The 15,191-nt window shown below is 36.5% G+C and overlaps 1 protein-coding gene across 4 annotated transcripts in view; it reads left to right on the forward strand.

The window, feature by feature from the left end:
* Phldb2 (pleckstrin homology like domain family B member 2) overlaps nt 1-15,191 on the forward strand; it is a 275,057-nt gene that overhangs the window by 73,941 nt on the left and 185,925 nt on the right. The window lies entirely within an intron of this gene.

Genomic DNA, 15,191 nt, shown 5'->3' on the forward strand with positions numbered 1-15,191 from the left:
GGTGCTATCATGTGAGCTGAATTTCATCTGATCCTACTTCAAAGAAATATGTGGCACCATTCTACTGTGCAAAAATGGTGGGCATTAAATCTTCCAACTAGTTTTAGATGGGAAACATGTTTTAGCCCAATGTAGATGTTGGATGTTCTTATTCATTATTGTCTTTTCTTGGTGTATTTGGACTGACTTCCAGGAAGTCCAAAACATTTAACAAATCCTAGCAAATACATTTTGTAAACATGGGATTAAAAAAGTACTACACAGGGCCGGGGATTTAGCTCAGTGGTTTGGCCGCCTGCTATGCAAGCGCAAAGACCCGAGTTCAATCTCCGGTACCCAAAAAAAAAAAAAAAAAAAAAAAATACTACACAGAGCCCTGGGTTTATGTCTCATCACGTCTCATCACACAACCTATGTACAGCCAGGTGGCACTCATTTAACTTCACCATGAAAGTCTTCCTTTTGAAAATATGGATATTATAATAGGATGACATTTATCCCCCAAAACTTGTATTTGTAGTCCAAATGCCCAGAAGCTCACAATGTAAATTTATTTTTAAGCATACTTTTTTCAAATGTAGCCAAGCAGAAATAAAGTCATTTCTGTGGGGCTAATCCATTATGACTGATGTCCTTGTAAAACAGAGAAATTAGGATACAAGAACACATACACTGTATGTAAAGATGGCCATCTGCAAGCCAAGAAGGAAAGCATGGAATAAATCCTTCCTTTACAGCCTGCAGAAGAAACCAACTTTACCAATATCTTACTTCAGGGTTCTAACCTCCAAAACTATAAAATAATAAATTTCCTGTTATTTAAGCCAACAAGTTTATGGTGCCTTGCACAAAAGCCATAGAAAACTAAGACAGACACTGTTATAGGTTCATTTCACTTAACTGTACTAAGAATTATAGAAGTATGATTTATGTTGGCTGTTTTTTGTTTTGTTTTGTTTTTTGGTACCAGGGATCGAACTCAGGACCTTGTGCTTGCAAGGCAGGAGGAGGTACCACTGAGCTAAATCCTCAGTCCTTATAGAAGTATAATTGAAAGTCAGGGATTGTGATACCTTCTGCTTTGCCTTTGTTGCCCAGAATTGCCTTTGCTATTCTAGGTCTCTTCTGGTTCCAAATGAATTTTAGGACTGCTATTTCTAATTCTGTGAGATATGCTGCTGGGATTTTTATTGGAACTGCACTGAATTTGTATAACAATTTTGGACATATAGGCATTTTCACTACATTGGTTCTTCCTACCCAAGAACAAAGGATATCTTTCCATTTCTGATATCCTCTTCAATCTCCTTTTTCAGGACACTGAGTTTTTGATGTAGAGGTCTTTTACTTCCTTCATTAGATTGATTCCTAGGTATTTCATTTTTTTGGATGCTATTATGAACGGGATTGTTTCTCTAATTTCTCTCTCCATGAGTCTGTTATTTGTATAAAGGAAGACTATTGACTTTTGAGTGTTGACTTTGTATCCAGCTATGCCACTAAATTTGGCTATCAAATTTGAAAGTCTTTTGGTGGAGTTTTTGGGGTCTTCTATGTAGAGTATCATGTCATCGGCAAATAATGATAATTTAACGTCTTTCTTTCCTATCCTTATTCCTTTTCTTTCTTTCTCTTGTCTAATTGTTTTCCGGCTAGTGTTTCCAGAACTATACTGAACAAGAGTGGTGACAGTGGACATTCTTGTCTTGTTCCTGATTTTAGCCTGAAGGCTTTCAACCTTTGTCCATTTAGTATGATGTTGGCTATTGGTTTGTTGGTCTCTTTTATCAGATTGAGATAAGGACCATCTATACCAAAACTGTTGGTGGGAGTTAGACTAGTACAACCACTGTGGAAATCAGTGCGGAGATTTCTCAAAACTGAAACTAGAGGTTCCTTTTGACCCAGGTGTACCTCTTCTTGGTATCTTCCCAAAAGAATTAAAAGCATCATACCACAGCAATATATGCACACTCATGCTTACAGCAGCATAGTTTGTAATAGCTAAATCTTGGAAACAGTCCAAATGGCTATCAACTGATGAGTGGATAAAGAAGATGTGGTTTTTTTTCATACAATGGAGTACTACTCTGCCATAAAGAAGGATGAGCTTCAGACATTTATAGCTAAATGGTTGCACCTTGAGACCATACTCTGAAGTGAAATAAGTCAGACACACGTGTTTAAATACTGCATTGTTTCTCTAGTGTGAGAAACTGAAAGTGGAAATAAGGACTGAAATGTATAATGTATGTTAGAAAATGGGAAGAAAGTTTTCGAATGGGAAGGGGAACAAGGGAGTAAGGAGGGAGAAAGGAAGGAAGGGATAAGAAAAAATGAAAATAGAAGGAAACAATAGAGACAAAGCTTTTGTACATAGGGAGAGGAGAGGGCTTGGCGGGGTGATAAAATTTATTTTAAGGAAAGAATTATAGAAAATATGAAATGTGCCCAACCATTCTCAGTGCTGTAATTGTGCTTTCTGGAACTCAGCACTTGACTTTGGCTTTAATGAACACGGTAGGCAACTCAAAATCTCCTGTGAAATGTGCCTCATCTTTCATTCTATTGTTGTTAGAGTACTTTGTACAGAGTATCTCTTCATGCTACCCAGAGCTCAGATCAGACCAATTCAATCCCAAGAAGCCAAGATCAATTCTGAATCCCTACAGGAAACATGGCAATTGCTACATGGGATACCTGAACAGAAAGGGATCTGGACATCACTTATGCTCACTGATCTCTTCTGGGGTATGGTCCATTCTCCTTTACCACAATTTTGTGATCCACTTTAGCTTCTGATCAATTAGGCCACTCATGCAACCTCTCTTTGGCTACGTTTCCAATTGTAGGTCTCAAAATTTTAACAGCACCAGAGTCACCTGGAAGGTCTATAAAACTCGTGGTGCTGAGCTATACTCTCAGAGTTTCTGATTAAATATATCAGAAGAATCGTTAAAAAGTTTCGAGGTGGTGCTGACACTACAGGTCTAGGGACCATAATTTGAGAACCATAATTATATCTGTCTCTGGCCATCCTATATTTTAGAATACTTAGGGCTGGTGGCCCATTACCCATAGCCAAAAAGGGATGCAGCCCAACACTTGGCTATTTATCACCCCACCACTTCTGCAAATTTTACAGGTAGAACAGAATCAGAGACTCTGATGAGTCTAGTTTACAAAATGTGAGACAAAAGTTAATTTGTAAGTCAGATACTTGCCATAGTGGATTCTCAGATGTTGACCTCACGTTGTACATTAATAGAAATTATAAAACATAGCAGAAACATGTTGAAGAATATTATACTGATGAGAAGGCACAATGTTCTGACTCACATTGCCTGGAATTCTCTTTTCAGAGAGATTCTTCAAGTGAAGTCATGATGAGCTGTGGCAAACTTGCAGCCCTGATGGCCAGGGAGATAGACTCAAATGTATCAATAGAATCAGAATCAGAACAGACAAAATCTTACAGCAGCTTTAGATCAGTATTCCTCTATGTGGATACATTAACTGGGAGTTATTCACAAATAAGTTATCAGTGCCCCCACAACACAAAATATTGAGGTTTTTTTCAGGTCAAATACAGTCACATTGTAGACACTTAGTATTTGATCAGCAAGTATGTGACCACCATCCTTGATTTTTTTTTTTTTTTTTTTTGGTACCGGGGATCGAACTCGGGTCCTTGTGCTTGCGCAGCAGGCTGCGAAACCACTGAGCTAAATCCCCGGCCCATCCTTGATATTTTTGTAGTCACTTAGAATACTTTCATGAGCATTTTCTGCCTCAATGTCAGAATGCATGAAACTTGTTCTCATGTCATTTTTCAGCTTTTCTGATTCAGGCGAACAACGTTGCAGCCAAGTTGTAAAGAAAAGAAAAGAAAAATCTAACTCCTAAAATAATGTAAAAGTATAACTTCTTTTCCTTATTCCTGAAGAACTATGAAGTGGATCCATTGACCACAATGACCACTTCTTTAAAATCTCTTTGTCTCTTTCCACTTGCTTTTTCTTAAAACCCTGGAGCTGCTATCAAACCTATTTTTATAATCCCAAGAAAATGCTTTCCCACAGGATGGATCCACATGTCTCTCAGCTACATACCCTTCATCCTTCTCTGTATCAAGAACCCTCCTGAGGCAGGATTGCAAAGGATTCTGTAATACCGTTTCCCCCTAAATACAAAATTTAATTCAGGGAGTTTTATCCACACCTCCCCAATAATAAAGACATCATTTGCTTTTGCTTGTAAACATTTTAATTAAGTCACAGCTGAATCTCTCTTTTGTAGATAGGCACAAAAAGATCAGGCTCATTTACATGGTAGAAACAATCATTAGTTTTCCAAGTACGACTTAATTTAGAAGCAAGAATTTTCTTCTGCCTTGCACTATGCACATGTGTTCCTTTCTCCACACATTTTCAATTCTCAAATTCTTAAGCACAGTAAGTATATGGGAAAGGGAGTGTTTTTTAATGTAGGGGAAAAAATCCAGACAACTTCACAAATTTTTCTCAAGCCTTCTGACACTCCCTTTAGTGCAGTCGAGGTGCAGCTGCCTTTGAAGGATGAGATGGGTGCTATGGGCAGAGGCCATACTGCAGCCAGCTCCGAACTGTCTCAGTCAAAAGCTGAGGCTGCAATCTGCCTATTTTGAACTTATCAAGCAATGAAAGAATGATTTAGTTCTATCTCCCTCAGCGAAAAACTCTGTTTACTCATTTAATAGCTCAAGAATAAGGCAGTATCCAAAGCCAGGGTCAAAATATGGGGATAGGATGTGAAAGAGAAAGCTTCAAAACTAACTTACAAGCTAAATTTCGTTACTGGCATCCAGATGACAAAAATAATAATAGAATGTGGAAATGAGACTTCTACTGAAAATGGAATTATGTATGGAACCTCTTATTCTGAGTTAAACAGGCTTGGAAAGAACACCGGGTTCCTGGCAAGTTTGTCAAACCATGAACTTGTCTCGTGGCTGTTTCCTCAGTTGCAAAATGTAAAGTGAATGTGAGAAAAGAGGAGAGATGCTCTGTCCTGGCCATGAGCCACCCCAAATATTGATGACTCCTTGAGTGAATTAACTTTTTAAGCCTTTGTTCCTGCTATTTTCTCAGTCTGGAACACTCTACATCCTCTTGTTCAGGTTAGCAAATTCTTTATCTTTTCCATTTCAGTTTAGGCATCGTGTATGCCAGAGAACCTCCCCTATTCTTCTTTAAATTAGTTGAAACTGCTGCTAGGGCCTATTTCTGTGGCACCAAACCCTGACCTAACACACTTCTGTTCCTGCTTGTGAATTACCTTTCTGCTCAGTGGTAAATTCCATGAGAGCAACAATCCTCTCTACTTTCTTCACTGTGTTGAACAAGTGCTTAGCACAAATGAGCCAATAAGTAGAGTTTTGGTTTTGTTCTCAGGCTATTCAGAGAAAAAAAGTTTAAAAATATTTCTATACATAGTTACTTCATATATATATATACACACACATATATATTTACATATTATCACATGGTTGGAATTAGACTTTACATACTTTCTTATATATAATTTTGTACTACTTCATTTGGTTTTTGTTTTTCTTCTTAGTTACTATTTACTTGTTTCTCCTCTGTCCCCAGCTGCTATTCTAGGAAAGAACTTTGTAAAATTCCAAAGCTCTCTGTTTAAAATTTTTCATAATTCTTGCTTTACATGTTTATTTCTAGAAACTATGCTTGCAGGAGTTCTGAGATCTGTGGCTTCAGCATCAAGGTCATGGGAAAATTCTAACTGTTCTGAAAGAGATTCCTGGTGCCTTTCAGTAAATATATGCAAATCCTCTAGTGAGCCAATGCTGCATCACCTTGGCTTATCATACTTCTCTCTAAAATGCATAGCCACAACATGCAATTTACATTTCAAATATCCACTTTGTTTTGGAATTTATTTCTATTTTTCTTAGCAGTGACAAGTTCCTTAAAATGAAAAAAATAGAACAAGCATTGCTAGGAAGAAATTGAAGCATGAACAAGGCAAAGAGAGAAGAGAAAAAATACCTCCTTTAAGTGCATTCAAGTCTCCAGGTACAGGTTATTCAGAAAAACTTACAAATTGATCAAGGAGAGAAACATGTTTGAGAGAAACATGAACAAATATAAATCTAATCCAGAGACAGAGAAGTGTCCTTCAGATTTAAAGATCAATGATCACTAAGAAGATTGTAGTATTTAAAGGTTAAATAGCTAATTGTGAACATCTGAGGCAGAAAAGCTTTTCTTGATCCCAAAGGAGCTTCTTTAAAATCAAGTGATACACAAAGACAAGTTCAATTTCAGCAAATTTCTTGACAAAATTGGCTATCGTTAAGACCTGAATGATAAACTGAAAATTATATAAAAAGTGAGGTGAATTCAATGTGCACCAAATAAACATATTAAAGGGAATTGCCTAGTGGATTCCTGTTTAATGGATCCATGTCCTGTGAAAGGCATGAAGAGTCTCCCTGCCATGTTAGAATGCTCATCCTGACCGACGTCATGTTTATGATGATTTACACGACATTTTTCGAAACTTCCAAAAACCACCAAACATGTTGGTTAATAGAATCAAGATTAGGATTGAGAAATATTTTTAACAGGCAATAAAATATAATAGCTAACATTCCATAAACTCATGATTAAGGACACGTGTCTGAACTGTAATTTTGATTAATCAAATACTATACATGTTGATTTAGAAAAATAAGAAAATACAAACAAGCAAATAGAAAAACAAACTATCAATATAGTCATCATCAGGACTGCCTGTAAAAGCTGTGGTTCTTCTGAGCCCTTTGAAGTTCCCATTTCCTTGTGCCCTTTGAAGTGAGACACGAACTTATGGTTTACATTGAAAAACAAAATACCAGAAGTGTCATGTAGTGTGTGCAAGTTGTCCCAGCCTTTTGCCTTGCCTCAGTGGTGATGGAAGCTTCAAGAGCCTCCACTTGTTTATATCTCTTCGTGGGTATGGTGGGCAGATCTCTGCTCACAAACTGTGTTGCTAAGCAGTGTGAGAAAGAACTAACATTTTGTTGCATTAGGTCATTGAGATTTGGGGATGATGGGCTACTGTGACATAATCTAGCCTATTTGGAGTGCTAAAACTAGTATTTCCCTGATATTTACTATATATGTATTACATACATGCTATAAAATGTCATCACATATTTTATAGCATATTGGTTCACTTCGTTATATTGTGAAATAAATACACTTCTACAACATCAATTTTAAAACTGAATAATAATAACAATGATCCATCATTTAGTCATGTTGCACACTACCCAACCAATCCCCTATTGTTAGAATTTTATTTTTCCTATTTTTATATTATAATTAGTGCTGTGATAACTTTATTTGTGTGCATCTTTAATATTTCCCTTAGGATAAATTAGGAAAAGTGATATTTGGGGAACTAAGTTTATTTTTTCTAACCTGTTTAGGATAAATTAGAAAGGTGATATTTTGGGAACTAAGTATTTTACTTTCTTAAACTTTTATTGTAAACATCAAAATTAGCCTACATAAGTAATAGAAATGTATGGTCCTACAAGCTGTGTGTGAGAAATCTGCTTTTCCAGATGCTTCTGTACTGAAGATGTTGGTCATTACTTTCATTTTTATTTTGGCCAGACTGGTTTTGCAGCTTTGGGACATTTCCATCACATATTTTAGTCCTGTTCATGTTCTTTGTTCATTTTTCTACTGATACGAGTTTATTTTAGTTGATTTGCAAGAATTTTGAGATACTAAGTCTTCTCACCCCTATTATATATCTTGCAAACATATTTCTCAGTTTTCTATTTACTTTTTATATTATTCATTATTTTTTTCTATATTAAAGCTTTAAAATTTAGTTAGCAAAATCAAGCAGTCTTTCCTATGTGGCTTATGTTTTAGTCATGTTCAGAATATCCTCCCAAATCTCCAAATAAATTTGACACTTTCAAATGATTTTTTTCTAGTATTTTATTACTTTTTTATGTATGCATTTTAATTCATTTGGAATTTATTTATGAATATTAGATGACAGAAATTCTTTTCTTCTCTTGCCGCCCCCTCAAAAAGATCCAATAGTTGGGCCAGGGATTTAGCTCAGTGGTTTCATTGCTTGCCTTGCAAGCACAAGGACCCAAGTTCGATCCCTGGTACCAAAAAAAAAAAAAAAAAAAAAAAAAAAAAACACAAAGTAATGTTAAAAAGATCCAATAGTTTGTAAGTGTGTGTGTGTGTATATATGTGTGCATGTGTGTGTGTTTATGTGTGTGTTGTCTGTATTGGTTTTGGTTATGTTTTATTCATTCATTTATTTATTTATTTATTTATTTATTTATTTTGCTGTGCTAGGGATTAAACTTAGGACCTGTCACATGCTAGTTAAGAACTCTACTACTAAACTATTCCAGAACCCTAAGAACCACAGTTTTAAACTGAAAATTCAAAGAAATAGTTTTAAACTGAAAACGAACAAATTAATGCATTTTTAAACTTCCTTGAGAAAATTTAAGATACACAAAAAGAAAATAATAATTCTATTGCATTTTCTCTCTGTTAGACTTCATCTAAAATTAAATCGGTACATTGCTAATTTAGTGGATAGTCAGAGAAGGGCTACCAGAATGAGGGTGGTTGGTACTTTGGTTCACAAACTTAATTCTTTCCACGATTCTGGTCACAAACCAAATCGGACGGGAACCAAATAAAAATTCCCCATAAGGTCAACATTGAACCTATTGAATTTGATTTGGTTCTCGTTCAATTTGACTTGCAACTAGAATCATGGAAAGAATTAAGTTCGTGAATTGAGGTACTTTTGAAGAACAATTCAAAGAATGTCTTGCTTGGAGAAGACCTTTATACTAGCAACGTAGATTGTATTGAGATTTAGGAAGGACTGTCATGCACTAGATTCATTCTATGTCAGTCTATTCATAGATGTAAGCACTTGATGCAAATAAATTATAGCAATTCTTATTTCATTAAAATCAAGTATTTTATATCAATAGGATCTATTAAAAATAAAGTATTGACATTCTCATTACTGGAGTTATTCAAACAATAACTAAATGCCACTCTATCAGGACATTTGTAGAAGACATCCTTGCTTGGGTCAGGATATTAGACTGATGAGCTCTCAAGTCCCTTCCAAAACTTAAGATTTTTATGATTCTAGGCTGTTTGACCTGCCTTAAGAAAACTACCCAATAAGTTATCTTCGTTACATTAAAAAATTTAGCTCAATTCTGATTAAAGGTGTAAACTCAGACCATCAACACTAGGAAGAAGAATACTAGTTACAGGATTAATGCACTAACCCAGTCCTTATACCCTTATACCCAGAAACTTGAGCAATTCACTTATCTTGCCTGGACTAAAATTTGTTATTCTAAAATGAGAGAGTTAAACTAAACTAATAGTAATAGATGATTGGAGGGTTCCATCAAAGACAAAGGTATTGTAATTCTGTGTAATAAATAGGTGGGATAACATACATAATCAGGTTTCCAAATAGAAACTCATACATCTGCTCTCGTAAATGGTCATTTTAATGCCTTATCTTGTTGACAGCCTCTGAAAGTAAAAACCAGAGATTAAATCCAAAGTTCACATTCATCAAAAAAACCCCAAAAAAACTAACTAACAAAAAATCTAAGAACTTGTTTTGAGTCATGTATTTGCAAGGCACCAGAAATTAAAATGAAGTCTGTACTTTGTTCAAAGATCTCAGTTTAGTAGTGATGACAGCCTAGTAGACCAATAATTACACCATTACCTGATAATTGGGTTGGACATCTTTCACTGCCATAGTGTCAGAGATAGATGCAGTCAATCCAAGGGTCCAAAGCAAGGGTCTGAATGACACTGAAGGTTCTTTCCAATCTACCTGTTGCTCATGCTCCTAAATCACACACCCTTCTAGCCAGTAGTTATAAAAAGACAAATGCGGAGTAATTCCCTCAAGGTTCAAGATAGAGTTACTTGGGCCGGGGATTTAGCTCAGTGGTTCTAGTGCCTGCCTTGCAGCACAAGGACCTGAGTTCGATCCCTGGTACCAAAAAAAAAATTAAAGAAAAAAAATAGACTTACTCACAAATGCTTGTTTAAAATTAAGGAAGCTTGTGGGGTAATTCATAATCTCCAAAAATTCTTTCTGACAATGACCTTTGGTGGGACATTTTCTATTGTGTTTCTCTCCTTCCTCAGAAATATCCCATTTCTCCTGCTTTCTTGGTTTTTATGTCTACTAGAGATCAGTATTAGCAGCCTGGTTGGCCTTTAGGTCCTCCACAGGTTACTGAAGAAACTGCAGCTTATAGTTCTTGACCTCGTGACTTCAGGTTACTGAACATGAATGTGTTCTCTATTTAAAAAGCTTGATAATTCACTTTTTGGGAAAATTTACTGTATGCTCTATGGCATGATGTGGGATCAGAATGTCTTTACAGAGTAGTTCATTTTAAATCAAATGGTCTTATAAGTGAGAGGTTCTTCTTTGGCTTCTGACACCTTTCTTCACTTAAATTTCAAATCCTAGAAGTAAGAGTTTCTTTAACTTTCATCCACACTCTTTTTCTGACCTTTCATGGTATAAAACTGTAGCCTACCACCTGCCACAGATTAGAACACTTAAATTAGAATCTGGGTGCTCAGTTTGTTTCTACAAATTTTCAAAGCCATGACTGGCTGCCTGGGTAACTCTAGGTTTCCTTCCCTTTGTTCTGTGGGGCTCTGCTTTTGTGCTTTACTTCTCCCTCTGGTCCACTTCACCTCAAAAAGGACATTGGCCCCCAGGGGAAGAAGGGGTGGCATTCCACAACCGTGGGCCAAAAGAAAGGGCCACCCAGGATCAATCGCTGGCAGTCCAAACAAGCTGTTCAGGGGGGACCCAACACAATTACATATTTGTCTAAAATAGAGCACCAAGTTAAAGACACAGCAAATACTCTTTTTCTACAGTTTTCAACCAAATATAGACTTTAAACCACCAAAATAAAACTGTGAGAAAAAAAAATCAGTAAATTGTTCAGTATTAGAAATAGATGGCTCTGGCTGGGGATTTCACTCAGTGGTTCTGCCTCCCGCCTCGCAAACAGAAGGACCTGAGTTCTATCCCTGGTACTCAAAAAAAAAAAAGAGAGAGAGAATATAGAAATACATGGTAAGAAATCTTCCAATCTAGCAAAGACTAGAACAAGAGCATGAATGGGAAAGAGATCAAGAGTTCTGTAACAAATGGGCTCTTCACTTTAACCGTGCAGATCACTTCATGTAGTCTAACCCACTAGGGTCACTGATTTCCAAGAAGAGAACTGGTAGGATTTTTCAGCCCTCAATACGTTTAAAAAGTAAGAGAAAGGAGGGCCGGGGATTTAGCTCAGTGGTTTCGCCACCTGCTGCACTAGCGCAAGGACCCGAGTTCGATCCCTGGTACCAAAAAAAAAACAAGAATAAGAGAAAGAAACTTAAGTATGGCAAGTGTAGGCACCCATTATGCTGCTTTCTTGCTAATGGCATTTCAAAGTGGTAGTTTACATAGATATTTCCCCATTGCTTATGAATTCGTGGGTGTAGATGTATGCAGTTATCTTCCTGTGGCAGAAAAATAAAATTGGCATACAAATGAACTCGGTCCATGTCAGAAGTAGAATCTGAAACTCATGAAGGTCAGCCATGACATTTAATGCCAACACCTTCATCCTCCAAAGATGGAAAAGCCCCCCGGGGGGGGGGATATGTTAATATTATTTTAAATGGCATTAATTAATTGAATGTTCCCCAAATGAAAAGAAGACCCTCTAATGGCCCTTTTGGTCTTCTCTTATTTATCTTTTTCATCTATCTATCTTTTATTTTTCCTCTCTGAACACGGTCTGGAGTGAGACAGTAAAATTAGAACAGCTAAACCTAAACCCAGAAGGCTTTAAAAATAACAAAGAGGGCTGACTCTATAGCTCAGTGGCAGAATGATTTCCTGCTATGTATGAGGCCCTGAGTTCAATCCCCAGCACTGAAAAAAAAAAAAGAGGAAATTAAGTATTATAAAGGCTGAGGCAGGAGGATCATAAATTCAAGCCAAGCCTGAGCAGTTTAGCAAGACCCTGTCTCAAATTTTTTTAAAAAAATTAGAAAGGTCTGGGGTCTTTTGCTCAGTGAAAAGGTCCTGGGCTCAATCCCCAGTATCACAAATAAACAAAAAAAAATGAAAAGGATAACTTAGGGAAAAGCACACAGCAGACTCACAGGTGCTCAATAAAGAAGAGCTCATCATTCTGTCCCTGTCAGCAGAGGGAAATCATTGCAGGCCAGTCAGCCAAGAAAGAATAGTATAAGTCCTATGGTAGGTTCTTTCCTTGCTGGAATCAAACTAGTGAGAAAGGAAGGTCACATATAAAATTTTTTGTGACTCTTTCAGAGCCTGGGTTTATTTCTCCCAATCTTCACTGCAGGTTTCTGATTTAGGCAGTGGGCAAAACAATGCTTGTCATTCCTGAGATCTCCTCACAATTGAGAGAGTTCTATTTAATAATGGATTATGGTGTGGCATGAGATTAGGAATTCCTTTGAAGAAGAGACTATAGACTTCAGCAGAACATCTTATTAGGACACATTCTTAGGTATAATAAGATGATCTGTGGAGACTAGGTAGTAATTTGTTCAACCAACAATTAATGAAGTATGACTCATAGCTGGTTCCACAATGAACTGACACTGTATCTTCCTGTCTGGATAACTTTTAGAGTCTATATGAACAAAATGGCTTATCTATAAGTATATCCTCTAACTGAAAAATAACAAACAACACGTATTCACAGGCAGGCATGTGTTATAGTAACTCTGAAGACCTCACAGAATACCTCTGAATATTAAGCTTCCCTTATCAAAAGCAAAGGCCATTTTACAGTTAGAGAAGGGCCAAGAGAGAGATTCCTGCTGCCATATCAGTATGGGGGCTCACTGTTGCCCTTTGACCCTGACCAGGCTTTGGAGTTAGATGCTCCTGAGTTCCAATTTCTTTATTACATTTGCGGATTTAGGAAAGTTATTTAACTTTTCTAAGATGCATTTTTCTCATCTGTAGAATAGTCATGATAATATAGTACTGCCTCGGTTTATGAACTTAATTTGTTTTACAATTTGGGGAAGGTGGCTACTTTATGTTTGTATAGGGAAGATGACCATGGTCATGTTTGTCATGATGTGGAGTTTGCAAATGGAAGCAAAATTTTGCCAAATCCTTCTGCTTGTTCTCAAACAAAAATGTTCATGAACCAAGATATTACTGTTATCTTACTTCATACAGTTAAAAATTATATGAAATGATGCATATTATATATTTAATTCATAGCAGAGGTCAATTCTATGAGGAGTATTTTAAAGTGATTATTACTATTGTGCAAATATGACCAAGCTGTTGTCACTAAGGCTACTTGCCCTGAACAATTTTGTTTTATCCTTATTTTTAGTGAGTTGAATATGAAACTGTATCCCTGAAAAATCTCAAGAACAATGAATTGTTTGAGTTTCACCACCACAATATTGTGAAGTCCGTGATTCTCACACATTAGAGACTATCCAGCCAAAGCCCCTCCAGAATTTTGGGATGGGCTTCTATCACCACCAATGATTCAATCACATCTCCATGGCCTTGAAGACCCTGTCTGGGCACAAGGTCTTCAAACTGACTTGGAATTTTATTCACTCAAAAGCGTTACAGCTAGTCAGCTTCCAGGAGGTAGAAGTCTTGCCTTCTAATGTTTGTTCCTGCTCAGAAATAGGCCATATCCTAGGCTTTCATGACTCTGAAGATCCCATAGAATATTGTTTTCCTTATCAAAAACAGAGCCCATTTATCTTCCTTTATCAGAAATAAAAACCATTCTCTACTTACAGAATGGCCGAGAGAAAGGTTCCTGCTACCGCATCACTGTGGGCTCACTCTGTTGTCCTTTGACCTCAAGCAAATATTGACCTCAAGACTCAATATATCTCCTTTCTGATCACTAGAGCAGATTTACTCAAACTCCTTAAACTCCTCTGATGAGTGTCTGTCTTAACATCCTACATTCTTGATAAGCTTACTATTTACTTTCAGAAGTTTCCATACACATAATTAGTGGCCTCTTCACACTCTCTTCACTGTACTTAAGACATAGGTACTCTAAGTAGATTGCTGAGTGACTGCAGTTCAGGAGTTACCCTTGACAGTGAACTAATTGATACTTTTAGCCACCTAACCACAGTGTTTGACCAACTGACATAACCTTTCACAGATGCAGTAAGACATTTTGCTTGGTAACATGAGCAGAATGTAAGAAAAGCTGCCTGTTTAGGATACTGTGAACATAAAACAATAAATAAGAGGACACCACAGTAACAAAACAGTCTCTAGGTTAAACACTGTTCTGGTGTAATTGGATATATTTTTCACTTGTTTGCTTCTTTTTGTTTATTAACAAAAAGCCTGATTATTGTAGGGCAGTACAGTCATACATAGAAGCAAATTTAAAAATGACACATTTTTCAGAAATCCACTGATATCTGTTATTAATATTGTAAAATGTAACCTCTTTGTATTTTTTAATGTACATATTCATTTTATAAAAATGGTGTTATGGTGAGCGTGTTGACTTGTAACCTGTTTTTACCTAACATATTATGAATATTCCCCATAAATATTTCTCTGTGAGATGACCTTAACTAATAATCCCTTTTACATGTGTACCACAATCATTTAACCTGTTCTGAAACAACATTTATAGAGTTTCCATGTTTTCAGTGCTATAAAAATAGTCTGATGATCAACATTGCACGTAAATGTTTGTTCTTAGCCAATATTCTTCTCTTACAATAAATTCCTAGATTCTATATTGACTGAGTAAAAGGCTATGTGCAACCTTTCACTCACATGGATAGTGCTTCTATCAACATTCCTTGTAGGACTCCTATTGAACCAATGCAATAGTTTGTCTCCCAAGAATGGCTTTTCTGGGTCCTAAATATATGACAATACAGTATCTCAGTTTTCCCTGGTCACATCCATTAATGCCTGCTGATTTTGGTACTCACCCTGCTAATGCCCCTTTTTTATTCTAAAAAAGTCTTTAGGCTCTATATTGTCATCCTAATTATGGAGTCCATAGCTACATGCCTTTAGGA

Source organism: Heterocephalus glaber, unplaced genomic scaffold (assembly GCF_053883595.1).
Source record: "Heterocephalus glaber isolate CG9 unplaced genomic scaffold, H.glaber_assembly_v1.0 deba00000122, whole genome shotgun sequence".
NCBI lineage: Eukaryota > Metazoa > Chordata > Mammalia > Rodentia > Bathyergidae > Heterocephalus > Heterocephalus glaber.